The sequence below is a fragment of the Thermobia domestica genome, chromosome 4 (assembly GCF_964235325.1).
Source record: "Thermobia domestica chromosome 4, izTheDome1.hap1.1, whole genome shotgun sequence".
In the NCBI taxonomy this organism is placed as follows: domain Eukaryota; kingdom Metazoa; phylum Arthropoda; class Insecta; order Zygentoma; family Lepismatidae; genus Thermobia; species Thermobia domestica.
In genome coordinates, this window is record NC_137457.1 from 110,095,619 (window position 1) to 110,114,184 (window position 18,566).

The following is an 18,566-nucleotide window of genomic DNA, read 5'->3' on the forward strand; positions in this document are numbered from 1 at the left end:
TCATCACGGAATATCAAAAGTGCCAGTAACAGTATGTCAGATGTGTTTAAAGGACAAGAAAAATTCCCATGAAACTTTGTGTATGGACAATACGCAAAAAAATAAAGGAATATTTTTTTTAATTTTCTGCGGAAAAACGTTTTTGGGGCCAAAAGCCCCTATCCAAAATTTCGGAAATAGACGCCCGAAAAGCAAATAGGAGTGTACCGAAGTGAATAAAATTCTTCACGGGTTTTGTAGACATGAAATGAAAGTATACGGGTTTCATACTTTCCGGGAAAAAACGGTTAAATGGGCTACGGACACCTACAAACCTTTAATCAGGAAATATCAAAAGTGCCAGTAACAATATGTCAGTTGTGTTTAAAGGACAGAAAGAATTGGAACGAAACTTTGTGTATGGACAATACGCAAAAAATAAACAAATACGGTATTTTTTATTTTTTGCTGGAAAACAGTTTTAGGGGGCAAAAAACCCCATCCAAAATTTCAGATATTGACGCCGAAAAGCAAAAAGGAGTGTGCCGAAGGGAATGAAATTTTGCACAGATATTGTAGACATGAAATGAGGGAATACGGGTATTATATTTTCATGGAAAAAAATGGTTTAATGGGGCACGGACACCTAAAAACCTTTGATCACGAAATATCAAAAGAGTTAGTATGTCAGATGTGTGTAAAGGATATGAAGAATTGCAATTAAGCTTTGTGTATGGACAGTACGCAAAAAATGAAGGAATACTGTTTTTTTAAATTTCTGCGAAGAAGTGGTTTTTGGGTGCAAAAGCCCCACCTAAAGTTTTGAAACTATGCGCATGGACGTTGTGCAAAAAAGAAGGTATACATTTTATTTATTTTCTGGGGAAAAACAATTTAAGGGGGCATAATAATCCACCCGAAAATTTTGAAAGTTGACGCCCGAAAGGCTAAAAGAAGTTAACCGAAATGAATGAAATTGTACAGAGATTTTGTAGACATAAAATGAGGGAATACGGGTTTCATATTTGCCTTAAAAAAAGGGTTGGGTGAGGCAGGAACCCTCTAAACATTTGATCACGAAATATCAAAAGTGGTAGTAACAGTATTTTAGATGTGTGTAAAAGAGATGAAGAATTGCAAGGCAACTTTGTGTATGAACAATACACAAAAAAATAAACGAATACGTTTTTTATTTTCGAGGGAAAAAACGGGTTTTGGGGGGCAAGAGCCTCCGTCAAACGTTTTGGAATTTGACCCAAAAAGGCAAGAAAAAGTGAACCGAATTGACTGAAATGTGCACAAATATTGTAGAGGCAAGATGAGGGTATACGTGTTTCGTATTTTCCTGAAAGAAAAAAATGTTGTGTGGAACGATTCGTAAAATAAGGCCTTTCGAGTTTTATAAGTGTCGTGTCTTCACCCGATTTTTTTTTTCAAATTTGGTATATCGACTACAAGCACAAACAATATAGCGTATTTTATAGTATTTCAGGAGGAACGTTTAACTCTTACGCATAAAAAACGTGTCAGTTTATTTCCAGTTTGCTGTTGATCTGCCAAATTTGAAGAAAAACGGATGGGGACACTTGAGAAAGACGAATGGCCCTATTTTACATTGGGTCTATATAATATCTACACACACTTACATTTGCTTCAGTTCACTGCTTCCCGAGCTATTACGGTAATATTTACTTTTTTTCGGATGGGGCTTAGGCCCCAGCACTGCTTTTCAGGAAATATTAAAACACGTTTCAATTATTGTTTTGCAAATTGTCCCTATACGAAGTTTCGTTGCAATTTTCCAGTCTTTACGAGGTTGTGACGTATGCTTATTTGCACTTTCGATATTGCGTAATCAACGGGTTACAAGGTCCGTACCTCAGTCAACCGTTTTTTTTCAGGAAAATACGAAACTCAATTATCTCATTTTACGTCCACAATATCTGTGCACAATGTCATTCAATTCGGTGCAATTCTTCTTGCCTTTTGGGCCTCAAATTTCAAAATTTTAGGTGGGTATTTTGCCCCCCAAAAACCGTTTCTCCGCGGAAAATAAAAAAACGTATTCGTATATGTTTGGCGTATTGTCCCTACACAATGTGTCGTTTCAATTCTTCATGTCCTTCAAGCACTTCTGGCATGCTATTATTAGCATTTGATATTTCATGATCAAAGTTTTGGAGGGGTCTGGGTTCCACCTAAACGGTATTCTTTTACTCAGGAAAAAAGGAAACACGTTTTCCCTCATTTTATGTCAACGATATCTGTGCAAAATTTAATTCACTTCGGTTCACTTAGTCTGGCCTTTTGGGCCTCAACTTTCAAAGTTTTGGGTGGGGCTTTTGCCCCCTAACAAAGTTTCTCCGCAGAAAAGAAAGAAAACGTATTCGTTTATTTTAGCGTATTGTCCCTACACAATGTGTCGTTTCAGGTTTTCATGTTCTTCAAGCACTTCTGACCTACTGTTATTAGCACTTTTGATATTTCACCAACAGTTTTGGAGGGGTTTGTGTCCCACCTAATCAGTTTTCTTTTTTTCAGGATAATAAGAAACCCATATTCCCACTGGTGGCGACGAAGAAAAATTCGCCTTTAGAGGATAAATGGCTGAGATCTTTCTAATTTGGCCGATCAGAGTTCCTTTAATTGTGTATATTCGACGATAGCAGTTTTGGATCAGATAAAATGCACTCGCCATGTAATTTTATTACAAAATGACGCGTGTCTGTTTGTTTTATTTTATAGTTCTCCCATATTAACTTTCTATTGATCGGCGACAGATTCCAATTAAGAGTACTGAATACCGCCGGAATTTTAAAAATGATCCCCATTGATTCATACGGAAAACTTTTCCACTTTTTGAGCCGAAACAAGACGGAATTTCAAAGTTATGATTGTACTGATCTCTTCTGTGTAATTATTAGGTTGTGAAAATTAATTTATTTGGTATCCAAATTTAATATTATTTAAAATAGAAAGTAAAATGTGCTAAAGAAAATCAAAAGCATCTGGTGTATTTCTGCTTGGAAATTGAGAGAAACCAAAGACCTAAGGACAAATTACATTATCTTAGGAAAACGTATGATGCAGTACTAATGCAATAGATTAACATTTGTAAGTAAAATTAGTGGAATTCAAATCGTTAATTGCTCGTTTTCCGTAACTGCATCTTATATTGCCGTCTAGTGGCAAGCAACAGAACTCAGTGATGAGTGGATGTTGGTCTCGCGGAGGAATATCAAGCTCGTATGTTTCTGCTACTCTCAATCGCTAAATTAAAAGTTCAGAACCTGTTTGGGGAAAAAGTCATGCCAAGAATAAGTAAAAAATGGTCGTTAGTTTTTATCAACGAAGAGAAAAAGGGGTTGAACTTAAAATCTTTGAGAGAAGAACAAAATATTGTAAGCGAAGTTCAACGGAAAATATACAATATAATTTTTGTCATCATAAAGAAACTTTGAATGTAGGTTGAAAGAATCACTCAGAAGTTTCAGCTCGTATTTGTTTCAGGCGGGCTCTCGTGTGGCGTTGTCAATTCTCCTTTTCGTGTTCTGAGTGCGGCACAGTCACTATTAGATCAGCTGAGGGGAAAAAGAGAATAACAGATCGCACACTCAGCGAGTTGTTATTATTCGTACTATATTTACGTTTTAATTGCTTACTATATTATTGTTTATAACTAACCCATGACCTTCTATGCAGATCACAGTCATCTCCAATAATCAGTGCCAGATCTACGGGAAAGGGCGAACGCTCCGAGCAGCAGTTTAGGGGACGACAAGCTGCAAAAGTAAAAAGCAAAAGCTCATAAAATAGAAATACAGTCACCTATTGCATTCAATTTGGCCTAAACGTCTTTCAAATTTGGATACCAGTATGCTCGTACATTTGTATTGTTAAAGCATACAACCTACATTCCTCTGCAATTCAAAATACGTAGGCAGGTCTCCATTGAATTTTTTTAAATGGACTACATGATGCGAGACCATGGTGGCCGTCACGTCGGCTAGTCGTGTTGTGTAGCTAAAAAAAGAGATGGCTCTTCTCTTCACTGCCCTGATCCTGCTCTTCAAACTTTTTTCCTTCTGTCGAAGCCAGGAATGCTTATTTGGGAAAGTCTCAATGTTGACGATTGCTAGTGGTAAAAATGATGCATCCGCCGTTATATTGGAAAGGGTGGCGGGGATGGTGGAAAGTGCCGCAAAATTTTACGTTGCCCCAATGGGAAGATATCTAGATTCGACACTACCAATCTATATATATAAAATTGAAAATAACTATGTTCGTGAGTAAATCTCCTGAACCGTCCAACCGATCTCGAAAAAATTCTTAACTTGGATGAGTTTCAAGGCTTGGCAGGCTTTAGGCTATTCACTTTGTTGGTAGAACTGAGAGGAGGAGGGGGTGTAAAAATAAAAAAAACTTAATATATCCTGAACAACTCGACCGATCTTGATCAAATTTTCAACATGGATGAGGTTCAAGCCTGGGATCGTTTTTAAGATTTAAATTTGACGGAGCACCGTGAGGGAGAAGGAGAGGGAGACTTATAAAAATCAATTTATATAACACTGAAAGTGACTATTTTGTAATTTAATAACTCTTGAAAAATCTCACCGATCTCAATCAAATTTTCAAGATATATGAGGTTTGGATCTGGAAACATTTTCACTTTAACGCTAGATCCTAGAGGAGGGGGAGGTGAGGGGGACGTATAAATAAAAACTAATAAAACCTAATAACGTTTGAACCACCCAACCAATATTGATCAAATTTTGAACATATATGAAGGTCGGGCCTTGGATGTTTTATCGTTTCACTTTGACGAGCCAACGTAGGAGAGGTGGAGGGGGAAATATATGTAAAAAATTAAAATAAAAATGATTACATTTGTGACTTCATCACTCTTGAACCATCTAACCGATCTCAATCAAATTTCCAACATATATGAGTTTAGGGACAGGGATTGCTTTAGGCTATTTACTTTCACGATGCAAAGTAGGGGAGGGGGAGAGGGAGAAAAAATTTAAATGATCAAAAATGACCGATATTAGTGTTGAATCCATAGTTTTTGGGGTCGATGAGAGAAACAGTGACACTTCTGATGTTCTTTCAATCCAAGTTCAGCCCTGATGATTGAGGAGCGGGAGGGTACAACGTAGGGGAGGGGGATAAACATTTCAAAATGATCGAAAATGAGTAATATTAGTGTCGAATCCATAGTGTTGGGAGCAGCTGAGATTAACAGTGACAACGCTGATGCCGTGTGCCGCAGCACGGAGGAGGGGTAGGGGAGCTATTAATAGTAATAATAATAATCGAAAATGACCAATATTAGTGTCCAATCCATAATTGTACGGATCGTTCTGATGAATTGTGACATTTCCGATCCGGTTTAAATGCAAAATCAGCTCCGGCACTTGAGGAAGGGGAAAAAGAGATATATAAAAATGGTCGATAATGGCCATTATCAGTGTCGAATTTATAGTTATCTGGGTCGCTTAGATCAACAGTGGCACTTTCGATCCCGTTTAAATTCAAATTCAATTACACAACTTGGGGGAGGTGGAGAAAGAGATATTGAAAAATGATCGAAAATGACTGATATTAGTGCGGAATTCACATTTTTAGGGGGTCGCTGAGATGAACAGCGACACTTTCGATACCATAGCCCGCAATATGGGGGAGGAGGAAATATACATATAAATGACCGAAAATGACTAATATTAATGTTGTATCCATGATTTTTGGGATCGCCGAAATGATCAATGATCTTTCCGATGCTGTTTAAATCAATGCCATTGAAAACGATAACAGTGTATTTCACGGGTACTAAACACATGAAATACGGAGTTGTGCATTTTATTTTTAATTTCAACCCAGAGAAGCGGGTAATATATGCTAGTTATACTAATAAAGCTCAGGTACTGTCCTTTCTCCATTTCAAAACCAGCTACAAATCTCTTTCCTAAATCTGTTACTGCAGCTATCAGTATAATTTTGTTTTTCGTTTTTATACAACACCAAGGTTATAAAGGATGGTCTATTTAATGTCGGTTCGGAGCTTGAATCTGATAGGCCGTTTCCAACCATACTATTACGCCTCCAGGAAAACTGGATTACAGGGAAGAGTCTAAAGCAAGAAATTTAGTATATTTCTTTTGCTAAACAAATCTTTAGTTTTCATACTAGAAATAACACATGTTTAAAGTTTTTTTCAGCGAATCTGTATGAAACGAGACCTGCAAATGACACAGGACTGAAAGTTGAACTTACACCAGGAATCGAATCTGGTATCATTCTAACAAAAAATATTAACGGCTGACTACTTTAATGCTCATATTTCATTCTCGTGTAAAAATTTAGGGTGAGCCCGGCCCCCTAGACTCCCCGTGGATACTGGCTTGTGTGATCCCCCACCCTGGAACACAATTTTCTTCATTTTGTCTGTCTAGGTGACTTTTGTCTGTCTAGGTGGGTACCGTTGATGATTTTGCGAGATTTTCCAGGGACAAAATTTCCTTCGGAGTTATATCTCCTATGGTGTTGAATATGAGTTGAGTTGATTTTATCGTCCCTTTCAGCAGCGAGGCTATATGAGACGGGACCTACTGATTAATCGTGAAATCCGAACCACATGAGCTCTCGCCGGGAATCGAACCCGGGTCTCTCACGTCAAAGGCACGCACGCTATGTACTTAGACATAAAGAAGCTCGGTGCTCATATTAGTAAAGAAGAAAACACATTGTGGCAATTTCAGTGCAGACAACTAAGTACGACAACTGTTAAATGAATATTTTTCATCTTGAATATATTGTGATAATTTTCAATCTTATTTGATAATATCATTTTTTAAAAAATAGCATTCTCTTTTCTGTAACTCACTAAAGTATACAAGTTAAATGTCAGACAGTGTGCAAAAGAGGGGAAGTGACTACAACGTACGATGGACTTTCTTGTAAACTATTCTTGGAAACCGATGAACAAAACCTTTCTTGTAAAATTCAGCGTTGCAAAGAACCTGTGTGTTTGACTGATAGTTACACATAAATTGACAGAATGAAAGTCTTAATTTTAGTACTGAAGCTGCCTCAGGCAAAAAGCAAGCTGCCCCCAGGCGTTGTTTTGTGCCTTGTAACATTGTGTTTAAAAAACAGACACAAGGTAAGTTATCAGAGTTGCTTAGTACTTTGTGAAACTGATAACGCTAGTTTTCTGTTATACTAAATTATACTTCTCAATTTGTTGTTTGAAGCCTATAAAACAATATTTCGAGGTTTATATTTATCATGAAAATATATTTATCATTCAGATTCATTATTATTATTATTATTATTATTATTAGTAGTAGTAGTAGTAGTAGTAGTGGTAATATTATTATTAATATTATTATTATTATTATTATTATTATTATTATTATTATTATTATTACCGCACAATATTTTTCCTTAGTCCTCACAGCAATTAATACTTACCAGCAGAGGTAAAAGTGCGTGGGAACGCGGAGAAAACCGGCCCCCCACCTCCAAAAAATGTGTACGGCGTCCCTCCAGTTCCTAAGAAATTACCATGGACAAAGATAGGCGTGGGGGACGGCGTGACGTCACGCCACTACCTACCGTCCTCCTACCTTTTCAGATGATTAAACCCCATCTCGCCTAATCCTACCTCGCCTAACGATTTATCAGCCACTTATATCTCTAAGATAAAAATGTCCGCCATTTTAGGCGAGATGGGAATTCCCATCTTGCCTAATCCCATCTCGCCTAATATGGCGGTAGGATCCAAGGAGGGAATTTCTGTACTAAAGAGGAATTCCTCTACTAGCATTTTACCCAGATATATCAATCAATATTGGCAATCTCTGTCAACTACAATATAAATATATAGTAATTAATATACAAGAAGAAAGCATAGGGGAAGGTGATTTGGTTAATTTAGTTACTTTTGGTTTGTTTTGGGAATACTGGAAATTGATTGGCAAATCAGAAACTAATCAGGAGTTAATCAGAAACGGGATAGAAATATACAGGGTGTTTGAAAACAACACCGACAACGTTTCGGAGCTGATTCCTGACCCAAGATAAGACAACCTGGGTGCACAAATACTTCCTCTTGGCGCTATGACGAGCTAAAAACCTGTCGGAAAAATGTCCAAAATATAACTCGAGAACAAAACGTCGGGTCGAAGTCCGGGGAAAAAAATGTATATTATTTTTAGCCATAGCTTCCATTAATGCACAACTCGATATGGTACAGGGGCAGCAAAAAGATCACCTAAAGAAATTGAAGAATTATTGGGATATTTTATGAAATGTTGACTGAGGCAAGTTAACTACAATTAAATACGATATTTCAACTAACAGGAATCTTAGAACACGGTCAATGTTACAAGAACATCGTTAAAATTATAAAAAGGGAAGATGCACATATTTGATTGATCTACTTTGTCCCAGTATAGAACTGATTATCGAGAAAGAACTTAAATTATTTAAAGTCCATAAAGTTTAAATGTTATGCCTTCTAGGCTAATGAAGACAGCGAGATCACTCATGGCTATGGGGTAGCGCGTGCGACTTTCGCATACGAGACCCGGCTCCGATTAGTGGCGGGAGCACAAGCAGTTCGGATATCACGTTAATCCGTAGCTCCATGTCTCATGTAATTTTGCAACCGAAGGGATGCTAAACTGAAATCCGATCCAATAATAGAGAGAGAGATAATAGATGGATGCTATTTTTGGGGAAATAATTCGTGAAAGAAGAATGTAGGAGAAAACAGGATAATCCCGAGAAATCGCACGGGTACGATGGTATCCACTACAAACTTTCATAGTCTGGGATCGAACGAGGTCCATCCCGCACCAGAAGTAAGCGCTATATAACTAAGTCACCCTGCCCCTACTTTGCATGAAACACTATTATTCTGACAGATGTATCGATATACTAAATATTGTGTGCGATAAACCAACATACAAGACGGACAAACAAGGGATTCGTGATGTTTCCTTCGTTAGAAATTGATAAGTACGTTTTTCTATGTCAGTTATTGTTAAATGGATGCCCGCGTCTCTTAGGGCTTGGGGGATGAAACGGTGACTCAGTGGTAAACACTTACCTCTGGTACGTGGGACCTCTGGTTCGATCCACAGCCAAGAAACTTTGTGATGGACATCATCGTATCGTGTGTGGGTTTTCTCAGGATACTCCTATTTCCTTCCACATTCTCATTCCATCATATCTTCCATCAACATTCACTTCCCTTAATCATTGTCTCCCTTAGCCTAAAGAGCATAATCGTGGTTCGTTAAAATGAAATACTTCATTTCATTTCACAGGGGTTGCTTACAGTTTATCGGTGGGTTACCGTTAATATGTATTATTGATACTATTATTTGTATGGTAGAAGGAGTCTTTGGGGCTCATAATTTTCGAAAGGCTGAGAACTACAATTTGTACGTTGATTGTAAGAAATACTAAAGGTACGAACTAAATTCGATCTTTGAGTCCTTTAGCATTACACTGGTCGGCATGAAAATCCTCCCACGAGGGTGAAAGGATGTACCAGATACATTTCGAAACGCTGATTACGAATATCTCATCGAGAAAGTTCCAGCACGTAAGTTTTTTTTGGCGGGGTGCTGTTTCCATAATTAACAGAAAAATCATATTTTTCGTATTTAATATGTGTTTTCCGTGTTTAGAGTGCATAATTCTGAATTTTTACGAGGGTGAAATGGTGTACCGGATAGATTTCGAGAAGCTGATTACGAATATCTTATCTAGAATGTTCCAGCACGTAAGGTTTCTTCGGGGGGCGGATTGCTGTTTCCATAAGTGACAGAAAAATCGTATTTTTCGTATTTAATATGTGTTTTCCTTGTTTGGAGTACATAATTCTGAATTTTTACCTTAATCGAAGGACTGTTACTAGGCTATATCCCAGGAAAATTCTTTTCTCTAGCTTACAACCCCCCAGAAACGTACCCCCTCCCCTTGGGTTGCAAAGTTAATTACTTCATTTCGTAACATGGGATGGAACATGTTCCTAAAGTTAGACTTCCTGGATTGCCACCTGGACTTCTTCCCTGAAATGTACAGCTTGGGGGAGGATTCTGACGAACACGGGGAAAGGTTTCACCAGCAAATAGCTACCATGGAGAGGCGCTACCTTGTAAATGAAGTGTGAATATGTTGGCAGACTTCTGTTGGAGTGTGACACGCGAGACACCCTGTAGTAATTACAAGAGGAGTAGGAAAACCAAGTGACACGTAAGTGTTAAACTTTAACATTTTATTCAATTTTATCTGCATAATTTATAATGATATTTAAATTATAACGTGCAAATTATTATGGGTGGAGAATAGTATCTTTGGGCGGATATTGAAACACCCCTTCCTTTCTGAAAACTGGTACGCCCTGGAGAAAAACGGGTTACGGATTCGAACACTGGAGCTCGAAACCTATAGGAATCACCTATTTTCATTCGTGGGAGCGAAAAAAAGTTTCATTTATCCGACCAGTGTTATTAGTCGTATTATGGACAAGAAATGGCTCACATATCTACAACAAAGAAAACTACAAGGGGTGTTCAAAAAAGTTTTGTACAGTGGTCTCTATTTCTTTTATTTGTTGCAGAAGGAGAACGAATTTTTTGTGATCATACTTGGAACATCTAGCTATACACTGAGCCTACTCAAGGTAGCCTTCATCAACTGTGACGCATCTCGTCCTAAGTTCTTTCCATGATGTAAATGCACTTTGGTAAAATTCTGGGGATTGACTTTTACACCATCGCTTGACACAAGATATAAGGCCTTTCTCACTATCAAATGTTTTACGCGCAGGTGGGCCTTCAGACGTGTTTTGCCTTCAGATTCGGACGAAAACAACGATGTTTCATCCTGGGTAATGACGCCGTCGAAACACTGTTTCCACTCTTCAGTAAAGGTCGTCATGAGACCCTCGAACACATCCTTCCTCATCTTTTTCATTTCTCTTGTCAATAATCTAAGAACCCAAGGTGCACAGATTTTTCTGTACCCTAGTGACTGTACCACTGACACCACTGGACAAACCATTCATTTCAGCAAGCTGTCGTGTAGTCACATGTCTGTCATTTTGGATGATTTGATTAATGGTCTCCTTATTCACTAACGTCGATAGTCTACCGCATCGTGGATTTTCCAGAAGAGAAACCACCTTCTTTAAACTTCTGTAACCACCGCTGGATACTGCTGCGATCGAATGTGTCTTCCCGATAAACAGAGAGCAACTTCCTGTGAATCCATGTGGCAGAGTCATCCCCAGTCTTGAAGAGGAACTCCATCACCGACAGTTGTCGCAATCTGACATCTACTTCAAGGTCCGTTATGGCTAACTTGTTAATAAACATTAAATACTTTAATATGCCAACTTATAGCTAAACATTCCAAGTATGTTCAGAAAATAAATCATTCTCCTCCGGCAACAAATAAAAAAAAATTAGAGACCACTGTTCTAAACTTTTTGAACACTTTTTGTAACAGTGAAATTTGACAGTGAAATGTAATAATATACAACTTGGATATCAAGTTTCGCGGTTAGTTTTCTTGGTTTTGGATATTTTCAACTTAGATGTATTTCGTGATAATCCAAACTTTCAAGATACGAATATCAGTCTCCTAGCTTTGGTAAATAACTATGAAGATTATCCTAAATCTTCCAAATAAGTACAGATAAGGACCACTAAAGTTCATAATTGAATTTTGAGAACCTTCTGGCCCTAACTGATATATCAAATCACAACTTTTCCATTTCAGAAATTATCACAGATTTCAAAATGGCGGATATCAAGATGGCGCCGGGGGTTCGTGATCTACTCTGCTCATTCTTCTCTTGTCAAGATGTGATACTAAAATCGTTTGCATTGTCTATCTTTCACTATTTTCACGATTCAATAGTTTATTTGATGTATTTCAATAACATAGCATAGCCCTTCTCCCATCAGTTTTGATCCCCTCCGTTTCTTATGGCGTTCAGCACTTATAACTTTGCACATATACATTTCCACACTTCTATCAGTAGCTCTACGTCTCATTCCGCAACTCGATTAATCCATTTGGACCCCTTACTTGTCAGACAATTTCTTATTGATGGAGGAACAAGGAAAATAATTCTACGATGACTGACAAGTAACACTTCCTAAGTGTAACACTCCAATTTTGATAAAATTTGCCACTTTGATACTACACATAAAATAAACGAATACGTGTTTTTTTTTTATTTTCTGCGGAAAAACTGTCTTAGGGGGCAAAAGCTCCCACCCCAAATTTCGAAAGTTGACGCCCGAAGGCAAAAACAAGTGGACCGAAGGAAACGAAATTGTGCACAGATATTGTAGGCATAAAATGAGGGAATACAGGTTTCTTATTTTCCTGAAGAAAAAAGAAACCCGTTTAGGTAGGACACAGACCCCTCTAAGACTTTGATCGTGAAATATCAAAAGTGTTAATAACAGTATGTCAGAAGTGCTTTAAGGACACGAAGAGTTATAGCGACACATTATGTAGGGACAATATGCAAAAAATAAAAGAATATATTTTTTTTACTTTCTGCGGAGAAAATTTTAGGGTGAAAAAGACGCCATCCAAAATTTTGAATTCGAGGCCCAAAAGGCAAGAAAAAGTGCACAGAATTGAATGACATTGTGCAAAGATATTGTTGACGTAAAATGAGTTATTTTTCTGAAAAAATCGGTTGAGTGAGGCACGGACCTCCTAAACCGTTGATTACAAAATATAAAAAGTACAATTAAGCATACGTCAGAAGTTCGTAAAAATATGGAGAATTGCTTCGTATAGGGACAATTTGCAAAGCAATAAATGAAACGTATTTTAATATTTGCGGAAAAAACAGTGCTGGGGCCTAGACCACATCCGAAAAAAAGTAAATAATACCGTAAAAGCGCAGGAAGGAGTGGACCGAAGCAAATCAAATTGAGTGTAGATATTATATAGACTCTATTTATAATAAGATCTCAAGTATCACAGATGAACAGCAAACTGGAAACAAATCGACACATGTTTTTGTTTATGCGCAAAAACATTGTGCGGGTTAAATGTGCCTCCTGAAATACTATAAAATACGCTACACTCTTTGTGCTTGTAGTTGATATGCCAAATTTGAAGAAATCGGATGAAGACACGACACTTCTGAAACACGAAAGACCTTATTTTACATATCCAATATCTACATAAAATTTCATTCGCTTAGGTCCACTTCTCTCGCCACTCAAAGCCTCGGTCCACTCAACAGTTTTTTTCCTTCAGGAAAACAAGAAACACGTATTTCCTAATCTTACCTCTACCATATTTTTGCACATTTAATTCACTTCGGTCCACTTCGTTTTGCCTCTCGGGCGTAAACTTTCAAAATTTTGGATAGGAGCTTTTGCCCCATAAAACCGTTTTTCCGCAGAAAATAAAAAACGGTATTCGTTTAGTTTTTGCGCATTGTCCATACGCAAAATTTCGTTGCAAATCTTTATATCGTTTAAACATATCTGACATACTGTTACTGGCATTTCTTATATTCCGTGATCAAAGGTTCGGCTGGATGCGTGTCCCGCTCAACCGTTTTTTCCAGACAATACGAAACCCGTATTCCCTCATTTTAGGTTTACAATATCTGCCAAATTTCATTCGTTTCGGTTCATTCTTCTTACCTTTCGGGCGTCGAATTTCAAAATTTTGGAGGGGGTTCTTTCGCCCCTTAAACCGTTTCTCAACAGATAATTAAAAAAACGCATTCCTTCATTTTTTGCGTATTGTCCATACACAAAATTCCGTTGCAATTCTTCATGTCCTGTACACATATCTGGCATACTGGCATACTCTTTTGGTATTTCGTGATCAAATGTTTGGAGGGGTCCGTACCCCACACAACCGCTTTTTCCAGGAAAATCGAACACCGTATTCCCTCATTTTATATGTACAACTTCGTTCACTTCGGTTCATTTCTTCTTGTCCTTTCTGGCGCCAAATTTACAAAATTTTGGGTGGGATCTTCTGCCCCCTAAAACCGTATCTCCGCAGAAAATAAAACCCCTTATTCATTTAGTTTTTGCGGTTTGTCCATGCGCAAAGTTTCGTTGCAATTCATCATTTCCTTCACAGACATCTGACATACTGTTACTAGCACCTTTGATATTTCGTGATCAAAGGTCTGGAAGGGTCCGTGCCTCACCTGACCGTCTTTTCCACGAAAATACGAAACCCGTATTCCCTCATTTTGTGTTTCCAATATCTGTGCAAAATTTCATTTACTTCGACTCAGTTGTTCTTGTCTTTCAGGTATCAAATTTCTAAATTTTTGTGTGGATTTTATATTAAAACTTTACATTATATAACTTTTTTCTTTTTTATGAGATAATTTTTGTGTGGGGGAAGAGAAATGCTTTCCTCTGGTATCTGTTTGTTGCCATTTATTTTGTTTGAACTGCTTAAGTAAGATCATTTTGTAACTTTTGAGGTCATCGAACTCCGTCACTATAATAAAATTGTCTTTCTTAACAATTTGTTTTATTCTCTAATTTGCAGTTTGCCACACTGATATATTTGTTACAAAATTGAAGTTTGTTCCAACGCCTTTCGAATTCGCAACCAACCCAAGCGCCGAGCTTTTTGGGTTGCCCGCTATTGCAGCAAAAATAGAATAGCAGGTGGTAATGCACTTTTGGAGTCGTGTATACAATTCCGGAAGTTTCTAAATCGTCATATTGATATATTTTACTGCGAGTCATGAAACCTTGGATGCGGCGTCTATGTATGGCTAATAAGTGGAATTTGATTTCTTGAATTTGAGGTCGAAAACTGCTACCTTGAAGTTGTTCCTTCATGTAGTCTCTTCAGAGATTGGTGTAATATCGATAGTGAGTACAATATGAAGCATTCCGATTTCGACAATATTGTTGAGTAATCAGTCGAAACTTCGGTTTGACTCGCTCTTCCCAGAAATGCATAAGGGGTGCTTTGTAATATTGATGATGGTGTAAAACGGCTGCCCATTATCGTGAATGAGCTGGACGTAGTCAGTCTCCTGTAGGATGGAGGTATTAAAATACCAAAAGCCACTTCGTTTTAAAAATTTTGAAACGGGTAGATCGATGATCGTTGTAGCTGCCAGGTGGTCACTAAAGCAGAAGGGTGTAATTTGTACATATGGAACCCCATGAAGAAGAGATTTACTGATATAGAATCTGTCCAACCGAGAGGAAGACGATCCAGACGTCAATAATGTATGTCCTGGTTTTTAGGATGAAAATGGAGCCACACATTTACTAAGTCATAACTTGTTATTAGTGGACAGAGAGCAGACGAATCACTGAAATGAGGATAAGCCATCAACTGCGTTTATAAATCAAACATTACAGGCGCTGTTATCAAGCGTGTTAATTCAGCCATTTTTGGTGAGTTACCCCAGTTATACTTGAAGTTTGAATTTTATTTACGGTCTTTAGCCATCTGCGGCAACAGGCCATATGTTTTCATTAAAATCATTTGTTCTGTAGAGTAGAATCAAGAATAAATTAATCTATTATAAATTAATCTCTTGAGTTCACCAAAACAAACACAAACAACCAACAAACACACAGACACATACATCGTATATCTATCTATCTATCTATCTATCTATCTATCTATCTATCTATCTATATATATATATATATATATATATATATATATATAGCATAGGATTGATTAAGTATTAAATGAGTTATTTCGTAAATTTGAACGGAGGTCTTGAAGGAGGTCGCCGCAATCGTAATGACATCTCGTAGCGTTGTTACGTAACACACGCAATATAAATAAAGCTTCAATTCCAGACGTTACAACTTTTGGCGTGAATAGGTCGGTAAGGTTTGTGACTCATGAGTGTGCAGTGCGGGTTCGAGTCTCGAACTTTTCGAGAAACCAATATAATTTTCTTTCAAAATACATTTCTATATTTTCATATATGATATTAATAATTGGTTTCTTGCATTTAAGAAAAGATAATCTTAAATTAGTGGAGGTTAATTAAAATCAATAAAGTTAAAACACTAGGGTGGAGCAAATTTTTTTTTCGAAATCCGAATTTGAATAGGGTCAAAAGTTGCATCATATCATAACACTTTACCATAGAAAATTTCAACTCTCTGAAATAATTTTTAGCCGGGGCGCAATGGTGATGTGGGCAACGTAAGTGCGTATGGCAATTAAACCTTTGGTTTGTCCTAATAAGGTTTATTACCGCCACCTCAAGAAAGTACTTTTCCTTTTTCTTGAATTTGCCGTTTTTTGCAATTGGTGGAATGCGGATGTGGGAAGTCTCAAGGAAGAAATTTAGTCAACTGATTAGAAAGAGGAGTATCTATACCGGAAATATCCTTATTGGGTTCAATTAAGAATTGTTTAGAATTCTGAATGTTTGGCACTCAATTACAATTTGTTGCAAGGGAGTGTTGCAAAGTGCAACAGTTTGTATGCAAACTGGAAAGCTGTGTTTTTCCATCAAATTGACTAAGGATAGTCAAAACTTCAATATATCCTGTTCAGATTGTACAGCAACGACCAAATTATTCTCGATTCCTCCTTTTCACTTGCAAGATGACATGCAGTCCCAGGACCAATGTACAAGGAGGTAATTATAGAACCGAATGAAGTGTAAGGTGAGTGTTGAATTATTTTATTACTTTGGCTTGTCCGTTGTGTGTGTATTTTGTTTGTTGGTCGTCTTTCGCATCCATTGTTGCTCGTTTTGGTCCGATTCGTTACCGATACGTCTATAGTTATCGAGATATTGATAATTCAGCATTTAACATTTTTGGCTGTGAGCCGATGTTGTTTTTCATATGAGTATTTGGTATTGCATTAATATATTTAGTCTCCTGAAATATTGCTTACAGAGTATAATTAGAATTTGGATTAACATTGAGATTGAATGGAGATTTAATGAGAAAGAATTACGGGGTGAGATACGGCGTCATCGAATTCGATGTTGAATTCCTATTAAGGATTTCCCTTGCTGAAACTTTAAGTATATTAGAATTTATTATATTGAAATTGCATTTAGAATTCATCCCCCAGAGAGTTTAGACTTTTTTAAAAATACTTAATGAATAGCATGTTGTTGATAAATTCTGAGGCATTATGAAACATTAATCTCTCTCCTAAATTGAATATTGAATATAAACAATACTTTAATATTTGAATATTATTTGTAACTTTCGAGAATTAAATATTTGTCTTATTTTGACTTTGCTAATATCGAAAGTATTTAAACTGGAAATGAAAAATTGAATCAACGATATAGTATTTTTCAACGACGAATTTATTGTTGCCACCGGATATCTGAAGGATCAGATATCGAACTGTAAATAAATTGTTAATAAATATTTGTTAAGCTGAATTGTGTATGTTGTTATTTATTAGATTTAGGTTTATTTAGTTGTTTCTGTGGTATATTTCTGATTCTTTGGTGAATACTGAATTATCTGTTATTGCCAGACTCATGCTCTGTATACAATTAGGGACATCAGCTCGCGTAGATCCCTCTGTAATTGGTTGGGGTTGTTGCTGATTGATCAACATATCTTGCGACTTTTTGTTAATCCACGTGTGTTGGACGCTTGGCGATTTTCCTAACTTTGACGGCGGATGGGAACGCTACATCTCAGCTACCCGGACCTGGCCTAGATCTGCCACTGATTACATAAAAAATTCGCTACTTGACTGCTCATAGCGTAGATGTTAGGTATTGTTAAACATTAAACACATCACCTCATTTTTATATCAGTAAATAACTTAAATAAATAAATAACAAAACAGTAGTAATACTATTAATCTATATCTACAGTGTATATAAATGAAAAATACGTTCATCATAAGGAAAAAGGCTGAACCTTTTGTAATGAATTTTATTAACATAGTTAACAGTTACCTCGGATTGGGTTGTTGAGGACTAGCTCGGGAGAATACTCCAGGAAGTAGTAATTAAATACACGGTTCTCATTTCTTGGCGTTATCCGTATCTTGCCACGTAGCCTATACTTATGTATATAACAGAAATCAGACGCTTGTTGCTGTCGGTCCTCGCGGCTATGCGCGCTAGCGCTGACGGCTGGAAACGAAAATCGCTTTTGACGTGGGTTCATACCCGGTCCAATGAAAGCGTTTTATTTTTTTAATCGTTCATAAAACTTTTCCTCCTTCTCCTTCTCCTCCTCTTCGTCCTACTTCTACTACTTGCACCACCATTGCGAAAGAAGTAAGTCAGCCGGGTAAAAGTTCACGTCAGTTAACTTCTCCGAGAGACTAGCTGCTTTCACGTTAGGTCTGTGACCAAGTGACTCTTGTCAAACAAATCTAGTGTAGTGACTCTTGTCAAACAAATCTAGTATCTGCTGAAAAGCAATCTTCTTTCCAAGACTAAGCTTTCAAGGATAAGGCACGCTTTGGTAACGGAACCCGTCAAAATCCCCACAGCCAAAAAACCCACACTCAAGAAATGTCAAAACGCCCACACAAACGGTCATAAATCCCACACAAATGGAAAAATCTCCCAA